This window comes from Lytechinus variegatus, chromosome 1 (genome assembly GCF_018143015.1).
Source record: "Lytechinus variegatus isolate NC3 chromosome 1, Lvar_3.0, whole genome shotgun sequence".
In the NCBI taxonomy this organism is placed as follows: domain Eukaryota; kingdom Metazoa; phylum Echinodermata; class Echinoidea; order Temnopleuroida; family Toxopneustidae; genus Lytechinus; species Lytechinus variegatus.
Genome location: NC_054740.1, coordinates 46,563,728 through 46,583,102, shown reverse-complemented (window position 1 = coordinate 46,583,102; position 19,375 = coordinate 46,563,728). Strand labels below are relative to the sequence as shown.

Here is a 19,375-nt window from a genome sequence, read left to right as displayed (position 1 = left end):
TAGATCTAGCACGTCTTGTTGGTATGAGTTGGTATGAGTCTATGCAACAATAAAAAAATACTAAAATAATAATCAACTCAAAACAGACGAATTCCACATTGTCTTTATAGTATAGGACGCCTAAATCTAGACCATTTGAGGGTTGGTCCATGCAAGCTAAGTTTGGTTCAATTAAGGCCAGCCTGCATGGGCTAGCCGCTAGGAGGTTATGATTTTTTAGTCCGTTAAATGCCTACATACAGGGTAAAGTCTAGATCTAGAACTAGAAGATTATATGGTTGACAAGTTACCGTTAGGCATTAGCGTTAGGCATGAAATCTTTAAAATTCAGTCAGAAAATGCATAAAAATAAAATCACGACGAGCTCAGTCACTTTGCTCTTTCACTTTCGAAATTTCTCAAAAAAAAAAAACGCGTTCTGCCAGCCAAGCCCAGGCCATGCAGGCACAGGAAAATTTACCAATTGCAATATGGCAAACAAATTATGTAAAAGTATTTAAACATTGATTGCACAGAATCAATGGTCAAATTAAGATATGGATGCTGTCTATCAAGTCTACTTCTACCCAAAATCAGAAATTAAGATGGTCTAATCTATATAGCCCCCCATTTCTAGTCTAGGCCTAGATCTATAATTAAGGTTTCTAACGCAAAACGAATGTCGATGATGGCACTCTGCAAACGATATTGCAATCAATTTCCCTCAATTGGCTGATTTTCTTAGAAATTATTGAAGAAAACCAGGGAAAATGTGAATAGGTGGCCGTTTATTCAAGCTTTAATTTGGCTTTGGAAGTTTGGTTGCTCAATGATTATCGACCTTCGACGCGTCACTCACCCGCAGAGGGGGACGCATATGACCGTTACCGCAAATGCAAGTAACCCCCTATTGCAGTCAATTTCAAGGACATTTTGTGAAATTTACCCCCCTATTTTCACGCAAAACAAGGACAAAATTGCGGTAAAATGGTACCTTGAAACACCCCTAATTATAAGATTGTAAGGACACTTTTGCCCATTTCGCAAACTTACCCCTATTTACCATATTTCAAGGACAGGGCATTTAATTAAACCCTTTCCTCATTAGAGGAAATTGCAACACAGGCGTCAGAGTGCCCAGTCCTTAAAGATGACCAAGAGCCATGTCATACTGATACAATAATAAAAAAGAACTTTATTTTTCTTGAAAAATAAGAAAAGTAGAATTCTTTGTAAAAATAAATGTAGAGTTGTCCACATAAAGATACAGAGCATGATGAGCGCGCCCTCTGCGGCTGGTGACTCGGCGACGGATTTTACTTCCCGTGATCGTTCTCCCCTTTTTCCTGACCCCTATTTCCATCAGATCGAGGGGGGATCGAGGACGGTGAGCACCCCTATTTTCACTACTTCGAGGAGTGTTCTGTCCGCGGACGCTCAATGAAATTGACCCCTTTTCCCGCGATTTTGGTAACGGTCATGCGGTCCCCAAGTCAAGTTGAGTGACCCCACCGGGCTGGCTGTGCAGCTCAGCTGCAGCGCAGCGCGCAGCCAATGCAATGCATCCGATGCATGGTTTTTTTTTTCGCCGTCCATAGTTTCGGACTCGAAGTTGAAATTAGACCCGGATTTCGGGGATGCAGCTTCTTGTATTAAGATTTATAGACTTAAAAGTCAAATGCAATTTAAAATTTGAAATCTGACCTTGAACAATCATCGTTGATAAACATCAGCCCTGAAGCAATTGCACTTCAAATCAGACCAGGCAAATTAGATGTCATTGTCTATGTTGCTAGAAGATCTATGACGAGTCGACTGAAGCCCCAGCGCATCATCAACGTCACTCGTTAGCTACGCGACCGGCCCAGACTCGGCGCACCCAGGCCAGAAAAATTACCTCGATTATTACGGTGGTTGTCTATGCATTTATTAGTGGTGCAGCGAAATTCAGCAGAGGAAAATAAGAGATAAGAGGGATCCTCGTCATAGACTTAATATTCCAAAATGAGAAAAAATGTCAAAATCATGATTATTTAAGCTAAATAATTTCTTTAAAATTAAAATTAATATTTTTAATATTTCTACCCAGAATAACCGATCTAATAATTGTTCATTAAAAAATATTTGAAATTAACAAATGAAAAAAAATCAACTCGACAAATTTCCGAAAAGTCCCCCTTATTTTTTAGAGGGAGTGGTCACAAAATTCGAGCGGAGTTGACCTTCCTTAGAGCAACACGCTTGTGTGTTGCTGCCCTCTACGTTCGTTGGTTTACCTCTATTTTGCTATTAATCTTTGAATGTATTGCGTCGTTTCATGGTTTCGTTGGCATGCCTACCAAATTGTGCGCGGACTTCAATTGCATGCGCGTATCGAGTGGACCTTCCTATAAAAAAAAGCAACACGCTTGTCTGACGCTTGTGTGTTGCTGCCCTCTACGTTCGTTGGTACTACTCAACTTTATAAGCACGTAGTACGTACGTACGTATGTACTATGTACGCCGATGCCAATGCCAATGGACTGCTACAAAATAACAACTGCCATCGCGTTCTTCTTTTCATTGATTCTTTCAGGGTATATTATATTTGGAGTCCTGAAGTTCATCTTTACTCTGTTATAAGCGTAAGTAAATATGGTACACATCTAATTTTGACCTAGAATCATTATAAGAATGTGCCTGAATTGTGAATCTGGGCTGATTCGAATCTAACCCAGGCAGGGCCACTCATGCCACAAACAAAAGGTTATAACCTAGACAGCTGGCAGCCGTCTGTTTCGAGGAGTTTTTTAACATTTTTTTTCATTTCTCCTCGTACACAGACGGCTCGCTATCGTGCAGCCACCATTAGGGGACTTGCAATGCAAAATCGGGGCTCTTCAATTTTTGTCTTTAATCAATTAATTAATGAATAAAAATTTTGAAAATTAACGCAACCAAAATGCAAATTTATATTCCCTCTTGGCATTAATTGCCCCAAAACGGAGAAAATGAAGTTAAAAGGAACAAAAACAGTGACTTACCGGCAAAATCGTGATATAGGCCCCGCTCGAGAAACACTTGTAATCGATTATACTACCTCAATATCTAGGTTGCTAACTTCAGCTCACTATAAATACTCGTGATATAGGCCCCGCTGCTGTGTTGAATGGCTTAGAATGTCCGTTCGCGGGGCCTGTTTCACGAGTATAGTACTATAACCGTTATATAGGCCCCGCACTACGGCACTTCAGTCACTCCTACACAAGAGCGGGGCCTATATCATGAGTATATATTAAGCTTGCATTCTAAAATAGTCGCGAAACAGGCCCCGTCCAATGCGATTGTCCCAGCATTCGCACGTGTGTGGGGCTCGGATGACGGCTATATTAGTATACTCGTTATCGAGGCCCCTTACACTGTTATATCATGGAAAATAACGTGGTCGTGGGGCTTGTTTCCCCGCGGCCGGTGAGAATTATGATGGGCGGCACTGTAAGAGGGGGCGGGGGGGGTCTCCAATTTATTTTCCAAATAAACAAGGAGAGAGGACATTAGTTTCTTCTTCAGAAATTTATTTGTCGATTTATTCATGTATTAATATAGTTATTAACTTGTTCATTTATTTATCAATTGATTGTTTTTATTAATTAATGTATTAATTGATCATTTAATTCATTTGTTTTCAGTGTTATGTTTTTTTCTTTTGTGATATAGAGAGTCAGAAATATCATTCGTTCTAAATTATTTTTATGTGCGGAAGTTCATTTATTTCAATCTATTGTACTAGTAATTGATTAGTTTATGTATTTCTATTGATTAATAAATGTATATACACTGTATATTTATTCATTAATCATCGATTTATTTGTTTTCAGTATTTTTTCTTTGGTGATGTAGAGAGTCAGAGGTATCATTCGTTTTTGTCTCACCTGCGAAGCAGAGTGAGACTATAGGCGCCGCTTATCCAATGGCGACGGTGGCGGCGGCGTCAACATCAATCTTAACCTGAGGTTAAGTTTTTGAAATGACGTCATAACTTAGAAAGTATATAGACCTAGTTAATAAAACTTGGCCATAAGGTTAATCAAGTATTACTGAACATCCTATTAGAGTTTCATGTCACATGACCAAGGTCAAAGGTCATTTAGGGTCAATGAACTTAGACCATGTTGGAGGAATCAACATCGAAATCTTAACCTGAGGTTAAGTTTTTGAAATGTCATCATAACTTAGAAAATATATGGACCTAGTTCATGAAACTTGGACATAAGGTTAATCAAGTATCACTGAACATCCTGCATGAGTTTCACGTCACATGACCAAGGTCAAAGGTCATTTAGGGTCAATGAACTTTGGCCGAATTGGGGATATCTGTTGAATTCCCATCATAACTTTGAAAGTTTATGGATCTGATTCATGAAACTTGGACATAATAGTAACCAAGCATCACTGAACATTTTGTGCAAGTTTCAGGTCTAATGATTAAGGTCAAAGGTCATTTAGGGTCAATGAACTTTGGCAGAATCGGGGGTGTCTGTTGAATTACCATCATAACTTTGAAAGTTTATAGGTCTAGTTCATTAAACTTGGACATAAGAGTAATCAAGTATCACTGAACATCCTGTGCGCGTTTCAGGTCACATGACCAAGGTCAAAGGTCAATGAACTTTCTCCGAATTGAATGTATCTGTTGAATTACCATCATAACTTTGAAAGTTTATGGATCTGATTCATGAAACTTGTACATAAGAGTAATCAAGTATCACTGAACATCCTGTTCAAGTTTCAGGTCACATGATCAAGGTCAAAGGTCATGTAAGTTCAGTGAACTTTGGCCATGTTGGGGTTTTTTGTTGAATAACCATCATATCTCTGTAAGTTTATTGGTCTAGTTCATAAAAAGTGGACATAAGAGTAACCATGTATCACTGAACATCTTGTGCGAGTTAGAGTAGTATTCAAAGTCAGCACTGCTGCTATATTGAACCGCGTGATGCAGGTGAGACGGCCAGAGGCATTCCACTTGTTTTTTATTTCATCACTTACGTCTTTTATTCGAGGAAGATTTGCTTTCCATCATTGTTCGTTGTTTTTTTAATCCGTAATACGTCGTTCATTTACAGGACGAGAAGATTTGCTCACAATCATTTTCTCTTCATCAATTCTGTTTTTTTTTTAATTTCATCACTTACGTCTTTTGTTAAAAGATTCGCTTTCCGCCAGTTTCTGTTCATAAATTCTGTATTTCTTATTTTATCAGTTACGTTGTTCATTTAAAGAGCGAGTAGATTTGCTTGCCATCATTTTTCTGTTCATTCTTTTTTTTTCATTTAATCGGTTACGACGTTCATTCAAAGGACAAGTATTATTCAGTTTTGAGTTTTTATTTATGGAGTTATGAAATAGAGATTTAGAATCAAGTTATTGTAACGGAATTAATCATATAGTTATAGAATAACTTAAATAAAAAACACAACCTTTGAGAAACGAAATCCATATTAAGAATTGAACAGAGATGACTATATTGGCTAACCATCATTTTTGTCTCACCTGCGAAGCAAAGTGAGACTATAGGCGCCGCTTTTCCGACGGCGTATTTTTTCGGGGGTGGAAGTCTGATTGATTTTAAAAATATTTATGTATTTGATATGATGAGTGTTAAGTCATATCTATTGGCATTGCGGCATAGACCCCAACCGCCCTTCAAAGCATTATCATATTTTGTGCGAATAAATCTTTCATCCACCCAACTAATGTATGGCCATGCGTTTTAAGTTGGGCCCGCAAATAGGTGGTATTGTTACATTTGCACGACAAGCACAGAAATAATTAATGGTATAAAACTTGAAATACATGTGCTACATGGGGATATTTGGTATCATATTAAAGGGAATCTTTATACAATAACTTAAAAGAAAAAGAAATACTTGAGATTACTTTGTTTACCAGTAATTAGCAATTATGTAACATCAATTGGCCATTTTTGCATGGTGGTAGACGAGGGGAGCATGACGAGGGGAGCATAAATTTTAATTTCATTAAGAAACTAAATGTGTAACATCACAGTACCTAAATATGTAATAGTTTTGGGGCTCACTAGCTTATTCTTCAATCATAAGTGGGTCAAATTTGAACTTTTCAGTTTAAAGGGTACCTAATTAAGCTAATTAGTATAATTAATTGATGTAAAACATGAAATTAACATGATTATTCTGACTGTCTGATGTATAGGAAATGAGGAGAGATAAAATACAGTTGTGGGTTACACCTTGAATAAAATTTAGAAGCTGCATAAATTTCAAATAGAAAAGCAAAAACTAATTAAAGGCTTCAGAGATAAATCAATCAATTGGTTTAATAATTATGACCTCATGGTTTCAATATTGACAGCGTAGACTGATAGTGATAACTTTGTGTCAGAATCTTCAGATTAATCTGGTAACATAATAGATATAAATACACCTTTTATGCAGTTTTAATTAATGAAAAATTTATAACTTGTCAGTTGTTTTTGTTTACACTAATTTAAATAAGCTCAAGCAGTAATGAGAAATTTTCATTGTGCATTCACATTTTTACTATATTCAAGGCTCCACATTAACTTTTTTTGGTGGTGGCCCGTTCGGGCCACCAAAACCTTCAAATAAGTTTTTTTGGTGGCCCATTAGTAAAGTTTGGTGGCCCGAAAAATATAAAGAAAAACATTAATTTAAAATGAATAAAACAAATTGAAATATTCTGCAGTCAGTAACACGTACCACTATTCTTTGTACATCTTGTATGTAAATCGTGCTTGCTGTTATTTTACTTTGCTTATTTTGTGGTAATATATATAAATTGTTCTATCATTGTAAATATGAATTGTAAATATGAAATGATTGAAAGAGAATAAAAGAATTGTATTGTTCCCAGGTTGTGGACTTTTAATCTCTGTATCGACACACACTCATAATGGTAAAGTGAATAAATAGTGCATATAGCAAACTCAGATAGATTTACAAAACAATTATTTTTCCTTTCTTCCTTTTTGATCATAAAACCTAGATTATGCAGGCCCCAAATCCAGTTTATTTTCTCTTTTCCAGCATATTATAGCAGGAGAAAATCACAGAAAAATATGCTGCAGAATTAGAACAATGTGTAAAAGGGGGAAATAAACAAAAATCATTTTTAGAATAGTATACTGAAAAAAGAAATAAAAAATTGTAAAGAAATGAATAAGTGAAATAAAACAAAAGAAAAAATGAAGATAGAAAAAACAAAGAACAGGAAAAAAAAACATTTGAGAAAAAACTAAAGAAAATGTAAGAAATATGAATAAGACAAAATTATCAAAAAATGGGGAAAATTATGATTATTATTCAGTAGAAACATGTTCTTTAATCAGGCATATTCAATGGGAAGGGGTATAAATGGTTTAATCACTGTAAAAAAAATGAGAAAACGGCAAAAATTATCTGGAAAAAACTGAGAAAATTCCTTCCCTATATTTAAAAAAATGATGGAAAAATTCACATTTCATATCAATGAAATGCCTTCCCAAAGTATTTACTTCCTTAAGAGTGGTTTAAGAAGTCATTTGTAAACAAGAAAGAAAGAAGCTGCCTATTTATTTTTGGCTAGAAGAGACACAGCTTCGAAATAAACCAAATATCAACATACATACAAATGCACATACGGGACTGTGATGTACTCACCTATGTGTTTTATGTGTATTAATGCATTTGGAAATCGGTCTTTTTGAGTCAAAAGAGAGGTCATAATTCCTCCTTTTAATGCTTGCAGATAATCAGGTTTCAGTAATACAGACTGTAGAAGGGCATTTCATTGGTGTAAAATGTGACTTTGACGTAGATTTTCAGAGTTCTGGGGAAGATTTCTTAATTAACATTTCGTATCGCAGCTCCCTGAGTTTGAATTGAATAGTCTGCTCGCGCAGCTCGCAGAGCTAGCTGCAGTGGTTTCATGTACGCAGAGCTCAGCCAGACAGCCGGCGCGGCCGGCTGAATAATAGTTACTCTATGCTAGCGGTAGGCCTACATACTGTCATGACTATGCAATCTTTGTGTGTGTGTAATTGTGTGTAGATTAACAAAAAAGGCGCATGACGAATTGGCTTGCAATTTGAACTGTAGAAAGTTGATAAATACATGCAAAATCGGGAGAAAAATTGCGCTACTTTGAAAATTATTGGTTGCCCGATTCGGGCCACCAAAACTTAACATTTTTTCAATAATGGTTGCCCGAGATGAATTTTTGGTGGCCCCGGGCCACCGCTAATGTCGAGCCTTGCTATATTTATATGTTAAACCTGACTCGCAGTTGTCAACCTGTGGTCCACCGGCCTTTGAGCCAAGAGGTGACAAATCCCACAATTTGAGTCAAATGAAATCATTTTTTATTCATAATAACCACAGTAAATAGATTATAATATACTGGTTAGTGTTTGCAAGTGTATTTATGCCACTAAAGGCAAGACTAATTAATATTTTAGGTGTAAATCAAGCATTGATACATGTTAACCCGCAAAAATTGCGATGTGAAATTTGGTCTCAAAAGACGATTGCGCCCAGTTATTTTGGTAGAGTTATCCCCAACAAGTTATATATCACTGGAAAGGTCTCACTCTAAAGAGTTGAAATATGCATGTTATTTCCCTATAGGGTGTAAAGTTTATCTGATTCTCAGATTTATTGGGAAGTATGTTTTTTTCACAGTTTTCCACATATTTTGACCTTTAACTTTTTATGACATTACCCTATGCCTTTTCTGATTGCATTTTTGAATTCCTCAGACAATTTTCTTTCAGAATATATATACTTTTATGGGTAAAGGATGTCAAACATAAGAAAAAAATACAATTTTATAAAATGGTGCGATTTTCGAGGAAAATTTGAGTTGTAACGGAAATGGGCCCAACTCAAAACGCATGGCCGTATAGTGAGTGGAATATAATGTGTACAACTTGTTATAAAGTTTTGTATATTTTTCTAACAACTGCGGATCGAATGCTGAGAGAGAAGAATATTGGGGATAATGGGAAATAAGATGCAGAATCGTGTGCAGGACACGGAGAAGATGACAAAAAGGACAACTCCATATTCCGTATATACGCCCGACCGGGACATTCATGAAATGTTCTGTCCCTGATTTCTTTTACTTTTGACAGTCTGTGCACTTCAAAAACTGCGGTGTTAATTCAACACCAGTCTGGAATCTATATGACCACACTAGAGAGGTGTTAAAAAACATTGGTTTGGTTTTGGACTAATTCCAAATATGCGTTTATACAACACCAATTATTGTTAATAAATCATCGATTTAAATTAAAGCCGGTGTTGTTTCAACACTTCTTTCGTGTGGTCATATATTCCAGACTGTTGTTCAATAAACACCGCAGTTTTTGCAGTGTGGTCAGTTTATGAAAATGAAGTAAAACTTGAGAAAAAAAAGGGAATCGGACGTACAAAAAGGTTGATAATTTTTTGGAATTGTCCAAAAGGAAGGGAAATAAGAAAGGACCAGGTTCAGGACATGGCTAAGAAGTCGAAGAAAATTATAAGGAAAATAAAAAAAGGAATCAACTACAAAAGAGGAGGAAGAGAAGAGGAAGAAAATATTTCGCACTGTGCAATGGTCTCAATCAAAATGAACGTCTCTTTTATTGCCGTAAACATGGTAAATGCGTTTGTTTCTGAACAATTTTGTTTTGGTGCCTTCTTCAAGATCTCAAGTCGTAACGAAACTCATTTGAAAAAAAATATTTTAGAAAAGGCAAGTACAACTCGTATCTTTCAAATGTTAGGGATGATTTCACGTCGTTTAGCATATTTTTGTGATATTTTTACCTCACAACTCTTTACGAATACGAACCTTCAACAATTCTTAGATTATCATTTCTTATACCTCTACCATGCCGTGTGCTCCAAGATCCAATCGAATTTCGTATCATTTCGAAAGTGAAGTATCCGATTTTACGTTATAAATCATATCGATATGATATGATTTATACTTCAATACATTTTAAGAATCCATATGTTGAAAACCTTCAACAATATTTCTAGATTATTCATACTTTTTATCAAGCCAGGGCGCTCCAATATCCAAGCGAAGCTCGTATCTTTCAAAAGCTGATAATGATTTTTAACTCCAAATTCTTTACGAATATGTTAAGAACCTTCAACAATTTTATATTATCATTTTCATATAATTTGATCTGGCTAAGGTGCTCCAATATCCAAGCGAAACTCGTAGCTTTCGAAAGCTAAGAAAAATTATTTTACGTCATAGATCACATGGATATGATTACTTTCTTCCTTAAAACTTTTTACGAATAATTATGTCAAGAACCTTCAACAAAATTAATAGATTATCAATCATTTTCATACGCTTTTATCAGACCAAGGAGCTCCATTATCCAAGCGCAACTCGTATCTTTCAAATGCTGAGTATGATAATTTCATGTCATAAATCATAGCTGACATGCTTACGTCATAACTCTTACGAATAAAGAACCATCAACAATTTCTAGATTATTTTTGTACCTTTTTATCAGGGTCTGTGCTCCAAGATCGAAGCGAAACTCATATATTTCGGAAGTAAATTTGAGTGATTTTACTTCATGAATCATATCGATATGATTATATTTTACCTCAAAACTCTTAACGAATTTGTTAAGAACCTACAATTATTTTTAGATCATTAATTTCAAGTCGTAAATGGGTGATTTCAAGTTTGGTGTTGACCTTTTGGTGTTGGTGTATGGTCAATTTTTACACGATTATAACACCAAACATAAAATGAAAATTGTTTGTATAATAATAATAATAATAATAATACTTATAATAATAAAAATAATAACAATGATAATAATAATACTTATAATACTGATAATAATAATAATTTTCACCCCAAAGAGTGAATTAATTCACTCCAATTTGGAGTGAAAAATTGGCGCCAAGTGGCTTATTGCAAGGATGGGTATCTGATTTTATTATTATTATCATTATTATCATTATTATTCTTAGTTGAACTTTTCTTTCTTTTCCTCAAATTGTCAATGCTTTAAATGATTGAAAATCCACTATTTTACGTGCAAATTGGCAATGTTTGACAAAATACCTTATATTCAGCTTTCTTATAAATATTTGTACTTATTTATTCATTATTATTAAACACACCCTTTCGTCCAAACCGGGGGGGGGGGGGGGGGGGGCTTTGGACGAAAGGGCGCGTTCCAGTGAACGCGACGCGACGTGGCGCTCCCAACGCACCCTTTCGGCCAAACCGGGGGGGCTTTGGACGAATCTTCGCGTTCGCGTTGACGCACCCTAATGCGACAGCACCCACCCTTTCGACATAAGCCAATTGTGAAAGCCTCAAGACAATCTTAAAACATGTCCTGCCTTATAATCATGAATAAGAAGGGTTTCCTCTTTACAAAAAAAAACACATTCGGATATTCAATGAATGATCTGTGAATGAAACACGCAATATTCATGTCAGAGTAAAAGTGAATTAGCAATGAAAGTCGTCAATACAGTTACATTTCCACTTCAATCCTTTTTGTTCAGTTTCGCGCAAGGGTGATCATTCCCTTTAAAATCATTTCCTGTTGTTGTCTCGCCTTTTAAAAGGTGCGCGCGCATGTCCTGAAACTAGCTTGCGCATACATCTATCGTGCAAAAACGCGCGTCAAACCAACGGGATCTCGGTGGAAGCATGGAAATCACGTTAGAAGCGGGGATGAAATCACGACCGAGCACGCTCGAATTTGCGTCTCAGTTTTGAGTTTCCCGCTACAAATCCGTTCAAATCCCGTTAGACCATCCCGCACATTTGCTAGCGTGTTTCACGATCCCGAATGCCAAGTTTCTTTTTCCCTGTAGTGTACATTTCCTTCATCTGTTTTGTTAATTGGACAAAAAGCTCCCCTTGTATGTTGAAGAAGAGCTTTTTGCAGTGCTCCTCTACCGCTCTCCTTAAAAGATCTAGGAGAGCTATTTATTGCTCCCCTCATAATTATAAAACTGAGTCCCTGGTAGATCTAGTTCTGGTTTGCGCTAGCGCAAATACGCTAACACAGCAGGTGCATCTAGATGAGCGCGCATCCTTGCCTCCTCATCTATCCTCTTATATTACTTGCACTTGATGCCCCCAAAATTGATGAAAGCAGTGATCCGGCAAGTAATCCTAGACATGTTGACAGCTAGAGAATAAACTCTCTATTTTTACTTGTACTTGATTACCCCAAATTTTCCGTCATAACATTGTCGAATCAAGTTAACCTTGTTGGCTAAATTAACCTTGATAGCTAGAGAATAAACTCTCTATTATTACTTGTACTTGATGCCCCCCAAAATTTCAACAAAATTAACCTTGGAGCCCAAATTAACCTTGTTGGCAAAACTTAAACTTAAATGTCCCGCTTCAACCACTGAACTAGAATACGTATTTTCAGTTCAGTGGTTGAAGCGGGACATTTTAGCACTTTTTAATCTAGTACCGCTCATGAATTTGCTGCCCTCTATACGCGTCACGTAACTAGGTTGCATGAGGTCTCACGGGCCTAATTACTAGTGGTAGGCCATAGATATTCATTCGAGCCAACCCATTGCTATTTTTTTAATTTTGATATGGGTGATTGACAAAGTGTATGCATATGATTGTCCATCTAACACTGATTCTATTTTTGGTAATTACTGAACTTCCTTTTCCCTAATTGGGAAGAAATATCACCAATTTTGGACTATATTTTGACTGGCGGAAGGATTAGGGCTATTTTGCTGTTTGAGTTGATGAATCTGCTCCCTCCGACGGTGTCTTCAAACACGCCAATTTATTTTTAAAATGAGCCGGTCGAGGGACCCTTTTCTGGTCAGATATGGATTGCCAGATATAAATCCTATCCACTGGTAGTAAACATTCGACCCCCGAATTTCATCCTTATTTTTAATGAATTTTTTAAAGTGCCAATTTAACACATGAGTCTATGGGGAATGAATTAGGCCTGTGAGACCTATACCTTGACCATAGCCTATTACATGGGGAATTCCTTAGTGGATGAAATACCTGCCCAACTCTTCAGTAGCAGATTGTTTTTACTAGTAGACATGTTTCAATCATCAAGAGGTCCAAAAACTGAACTTCATGGCTATACAAGGCTACATAGGGGATACTACAGGTAACAAGTTGTTATTAGTAACTAACTCTGTGTTTGTGTACCTAGGCTAGGCTGTGTAGGCTGTGCGAATGTGTGTGTCACTGGGGCAATTGCTTGCATGTTGTCGTGTACGTGTTTTCGTATACCGACGAGCGCGCTGCTGTAAATCGTGTATTGCACCCATCACGAGATGAAGTACACATTAGATAGGCCTTGAATCAATTGCGCTTGTGAAATTGGTTCATGGGGAAGGGAATGAGAAGAGAAAACTTTAGAATTTGGCTGAAGAGTGGTGGATTCAAGAGGGGGGGTGGGGGTAGAGAAAAGCATAGTTAGTATGTGGGGGGGGGGGGGGGCTGAGAAAGAGTTCTACTGCTATCTTGTTCAACTTTTACTGACTTCTAGCCAGACTAGCCCCCATCCATTTAGAATACAAGCCATCTAACCCCCTGTCTCTTTCTCTTACACCCTGGCTTGGGCCCTTGTCATAGGAAGATGTGAATGTATAGTATGCTTGTATGTTGATTCTCATTTCTTTTTATTGTTATCTAATTAAACTCATGTGAATCTGGTATTTATATTGTGGACAGATCTTGAATCCAGATATGCACACTATTCATATCTACAATTTGCATTATAGGATTTGGGCCCTACATTGCATCCATGGTTGAGCTACATATAGGCATGTAGGATGTGTGTAAATCCATAGGGCACTAGACATTAGAAGTAATATTAGAAATGGTCATTACATAACACATCTGTATATTTCATGCATTTCTTTGTGATAAAGTGAGTGTACAGATGTTGAAGAAAAGCCAGGAAGGTAAATTAAAACGAAACCTTCATGTGCCATACAATACAGGTCTCACGGGCCTAATTACTAGTGGTAGGCCATAGATATTCATTCGAGCCAACCCATTGCTATTTTTTTTATTTTGATATGGCTGATTGACAAAGTGTATGCATATGATTGTCCATCTAACACTGATTCTATTTTTGGTAATTACTGAACTTCCTTTTCCCTAATTGGGAAGAAATATCACCAATTTTGGACTATATTTTGACTGGCGGAAGGATTAGGGCTATTTTGCTGTTTGAGTTGATGAATCTGCTCCCTCCGACGGTGTCTTCAAACACGCCAATTTATTTTTAAAATGAGCCGGTCGAGGGACCCTTTTCTGGTCAGATATGGATTGCCAGATATAAATCCTATCCACTGGTAGTAAACATTCGACCCCCGAATTTCATCCTTATTTTTAATGAATTTTTTAAAGTGCCAATTTAACACATGAGTCTATGGGGAATGAATTAGGCCTGTGAGACCTATAACAATGGATCAAAGATGGCGATGACAACAAATGTGAGTAAACTCTCTTCTTTTATTTTTCTATCGCATTTCTGCGATATTTTTTAACCATAACTATCCATTTTTTGCCAAACGTTGCCAACCATTATTTTTACCCATGTACAGAAGTGTTAACCTCAGATTCTAAACATAACTTGCAGTTTGGTGCATTTGTAGAGTTGCCTTTTCCCTCGGTACGTGGGAGCCTATGTATTCGAGCGCCAGGCGTTAGGGGAGTGACTACGTAGGTAGAAGACTTCACTCCCCAAACGCCTCAAGGCTACGTGTGAGTGTGTATGCATCATGTGTGCATGAAGCAGCTACATGTAGCGCGGCCTCCGCCAGGTGCGCTTGCGGAGAGCTGAGGTGATGGTAGGACAGCGCTTAGACCAAAAGCCTCGGTCTCTGTTATGTTAGTTGTTCAACTGAACTCTGTTGGCTTCACTCACCAAATACAGAGACCGAAGTTCTGGCGCGATCTGTACAGGGGACTCAATGGCCATATGTTTATGTACTTAAGATCGGATAAAATGGGGAAGTGAATGTGCGCGACAGCCGAGGTAAGTCACTTTTTTGTTTTAACTTGATTTTTCTCTGTTTTTTTGGCAATTAATGCCAAGAGGTAATATTAATTTGCATTTTGGACGCGTTTATTCTCAAAATTTTATTCATTAAAGACAAAAATTGAAGAGCCCCGACGGGGGGATTTTGCATTGCAAGTCCCCGTATGGTGGCTGCACGATAGCGAGCCGTCTGTGTACGAGGAGAAAAAAAAAATGTTAAAAACTCCTCGAAACAGACGGCTGCCAGCTGTCTAGACAGCGCTCTGGGGCTGCTTTTGACCAAAATTGCAGCTCATTGTAGCAGATTAATGTGATTGTAATGTAAAATATGCAAAGCTTTGGAGCGGATTTCTTTCTTTTTTTTCTGGATAAGAAGAAAATGCTATTCCTTGGAGCGGCTTTCTTTGTTCTTCTTCTCAAGACAAAAATGCTATGCCTTGGAACGGAAATTTGAGTGTAAAAATGGGGGTCTCCTCCGCATACCCATTATGCATTATATACTGAGTGCCCCCCCCCCCGGGGGTACCGGGAGCTCCGGCCCGCAGCGGGCTGGAGCCCAGGTACCGGTACTCGTCCGCATTAGGATTGGGGGGGAGTCGGGTGTCCGGACGCGTCTTTATCTTTTTGAAGCCTTCTTTTTTGTCTGGATTACACTAAAAATATGAATTCTGAGGCATTATCGTGATCCAAGTCCCGGTGACTTGGATCCACAGACAATTTTTTTCACAGTGTAAAACATGTCCTACCACTACCAGTACCTGTTTCTAATTCTACCAACCCCGTAGTTGTGTGTCACTTGTTCTTTTGATTGTAGAGCGCCACGTACGCCATGCTCAACAATCTTTGGTCTCCACTTTATTGGCGTATTAAATCAGAATTGCATCTACTTCTTTTCAATCTCTATTGCTTTAGTTCATAAACTAGTACTTTTCATATAAATAAATCATGATTTTATTTATCTTTTTACGTTTCTCAGAATAAAAAATTTGCTTTATTTCGTCTACATTCCTCTTCAGTCTTTATTTCGTCGATTCATAATTTACTAAATAAATCGGAATTGCATCGATCTACTTTTCCACCCATGGGTTCAATTCATCTCGTGTGCGAAGGATTATCATATGCACCTGGTGGACGTATGCACGCGAATATTTCATGCCATTTAAGGATGTTCCACAGTTATGTTTGTGCGCATTATGATCTGCGCATATTTTACACTTTGTGCGCTGACGTCACAATGGATGAATAGGTGATTAATTAGCTGTTGGTATGAGCTGATTTTTCTCATCATCTGCACTCTAACTGCAGATCTGATGAGTTATTTTATGAAGCTAAAAAAAAAATGGAATTATTCCATGGACCATTTAAAAAAATATCTCTGCAATCTCAAAATACTTTACTCTGTAGTGCTGCCAAGAATCACGAATATGACCCTGAGTTTGAATAAATGGTAGAGTGCTTTTGATTTTTTCTTCACATAGATGCAAAGCATTCAGCGCATTTTTGGTGTTTAAAAAGCACATTTGCATTAATAAAAAATGCTGATAGTTTGTAAACAAGCACATGAACCCCAATTTTTTAATGACTGTACCTCTTGATTATAACTTCCTCTACAACTTTGCAAATTTTGGTAGAAATGACATGGATTTTGAATAAAGTGCAGAATTTCTTATACTTTTGTAGTTTGTTATTGAAATTTCACATTTTTGAGATTGGGTTTTTGTTTTATTTTACGCCATTTTTAAGAACTGACAATGCTGTTAAACTTAAAATTGCAAACAAATAGCACTATAAATAGATTCTCCATTCTAACGATACAATTATTAACTCTCTTGCAAAATTTTGATGACTTTATCATGTATTTTGACTGAGTAATAGAGGTTTAGATTCATTCTAGTAATCTTGCGAGGCCTCTAAAAATGCGAAATTCTTTTGAATGCACAATTTTTAAGAACATCAATTTAGGTGAACTTTGAAGCTCTATAGCAAAAAATCAAGCACATGGAATTATGTTAATTTTTGCATATTTCGAATATTAAGGTTCTAAAGTTCTAATGTGCAAAGTTTGGTGAAAATGACATGGATTTCACTTTAACTGTGGAACGTCCTTGCCATTACATTATAGCTAAGATTTCAAATTGTGCTATGACACTTACTGAACCACATGGATTGTTTTTTGACCTCTCTTTGCTGTTTTTTTTTTATAAAAAAGGGATTTTATCTTGAACTTCACGTACATGCCTCTTGGTCAGCGTGGATATCAATTTTCGCCTAAAGAGGGCGCGCGATATTATTCACAAGCAGGTTTGTTTACGGTTCTGCAGCTTGTACTGCTAGCTGCATTCTAGGCGCTCAGCATTATTTTCCTCTTTCTGTTTTTTTTTTTGCTGTCAAGTATATACATGAGATGCAACCTGTTGATTTTTAGTACAATTTCTCATTATGCGCCGACGACTTGAATCGAGAATGTTCGATAAGAAAAATTAGCATTTTGAATGTTGTTTGCGTAATTTCCACTGCAGGAGGGATCGAACAGAGTATCCTGGTTCAGGTTTGGAGGTAAGCGATAAAAACACTTTTATAAATAATTTCGAATTCCTTTTTAAAATGAACTTATTTCATACGATCAACATTAACATAGTGCAGAGATATTGAAAGGTTTGGTGTGTTTTATTCCCTCACATTCGTGTGATGAATGAAAACGTCAATATTCACTATGAAATCACATGTGTTGTGCGAGGTTAGTATAGGCTACTAACCTCGCATGTTGTGTGAGTGCTTCTTTTCAATCTCTATTGCTTTAGTTCATAAACTAGTACTTTTCATATAAATAAATCATGATTATATTCATCTTTTTATGTTTGTCACAATATGAAATTTGCTTTATTTTGTCTATGTTTTTACTAAATAAATCAATAGGCCTTATAATATCCCTCTTCAGTCTCCATTGTTTTATTTTGTTGATCCCTAATTTACTAAATAAATCAGAATTGAATCTCTTTTCATTCTCTATTGCTTTATTTCGTAAAAAAGTACTTTGCATGTAAATAAATCGGGATTATGTTTCTCACAATGTAAAATATGCTTTATTTTGTCTACGTTTTGACTAAATAAATCAATATAGGACCTATCCCTCTAAAGTCTGCATTGCTTTATTTCGTCGATTCATAATTTACTAAATAAATCAGAATTGCATCTACTTCTTTTTAATATGTAGCTTTATGTCATAAACTAGTACTTTTCATATAGATAAATCTGGATTATATTTATCTTTTTATGTTTCTCACACTATGAAATTTGCTTTATTTCGTCTATGTTTTTACTAAATAAATCCGCATACATTCGTAATTCCGAAGCTTCGTAATTCCGAAGGTTCGGTTATTCCGAAGGTTCGTATTTCCGAAGGTTCGTAATTCCGAAGGTTCGTAATTCCGAAGGTTCGTCAATCCGAAAACGAAATAAGGTTCGTAATTCCGAAGGTTCGTCAATCCGAAAACGAAATAAGGTTCGTAATTCCGAAGGTTCGTTAATCCGAAAACAAAATGAGGTTCGTAATTCCGAAGGTTCGTCAATCCGAAAACGAAATAAGGTTCGTTAATCCGAAAACGAAATAAGGTTCGTTAATCCGAAAACGAAATAAGGTTCGTAATTCCGAAGGTTCGTTAATCCGAAAACGAAATAAGGTTCGTAATTCCGAAGGTTTGTTAATCCGAAAACGGAATAAGGTTCGTTAATCCGAAAATTAAATAAGGTTCGTATTTCCGAAAATGAAAATTATTCAGTTTGGTAACAAAAACGGTGTTGTCATTACAAGATTACACGATATTCTGCAATGATAGTAATAACGATCGATGATACATGCTTGTGTTGTGGCCAAAAGCATGTATTTCATTAAGAATAGGCGCCCTGATCAAGCATAGGTTAATTTTGATTTTATCTGAGCAATTGCTGCCTAAGCAAATGGTTTAAAGATGCAGGGATCAAGTGTGTTGGTCGCGTGCGAGTAACCATAGATAATAGAATTTGTATTGGAGGGGGTGTCATTTTTGATAACAGCTTCTGCTGGTAATAAAAATAAAAATAATACTAATAATGATCCTTGTGAGATGTTGAAAGCGCGAATCGCAAGCTCAAACTAGTAGACATTTTATGTAACAAGACGTGAACTTAAACATTCTGAGCATTTTTTGTAATCGTGAGAAAAATGTGTATCTTTCTAAAAAATTAACTCGAGGGCGAGCTGTAATTTGTTTATATACTGACCTGGGGCCCGTTGCATAAAACTTTTTACCTGAGAAAACTCAGGTTGTTTTTATCGGAGTTTTTGCTCTGTGCTAAAGGCATAAT

General features: G+C 36.7%; 1 protein-coding gene across 5 annotated transcripts in view; it reads left to right on the top strand.

The window, feature by feature from the left end:
* Positions 1-2,440: 2,440 nt before the first annotated feature.
* Positions 2,441-19,375, top strand: part of LOC121415241 (neurochondrin-like) — a 40,398-nt gene continuing 23,463 nt past the window's right edge. For 2 of the 5 annotated variants that reach the window (XM_041608449.1, XM_041608427.1), the window contains exons 1-2: positions 2,442-2,603; positions 17,551-17,587. The gene's annotated coding sequence lies outside the window, so the exon portion shown is untranslated. Of the gene's footprint in view, positions 2,604-17,550; positions 17,588-19,375 lie in introns of all 5 variants that reach the window. The other 3 variants (XM_041608441.1, XM_041608432.1, XM_041608456.1) reach the window with 2 other exon arrangements.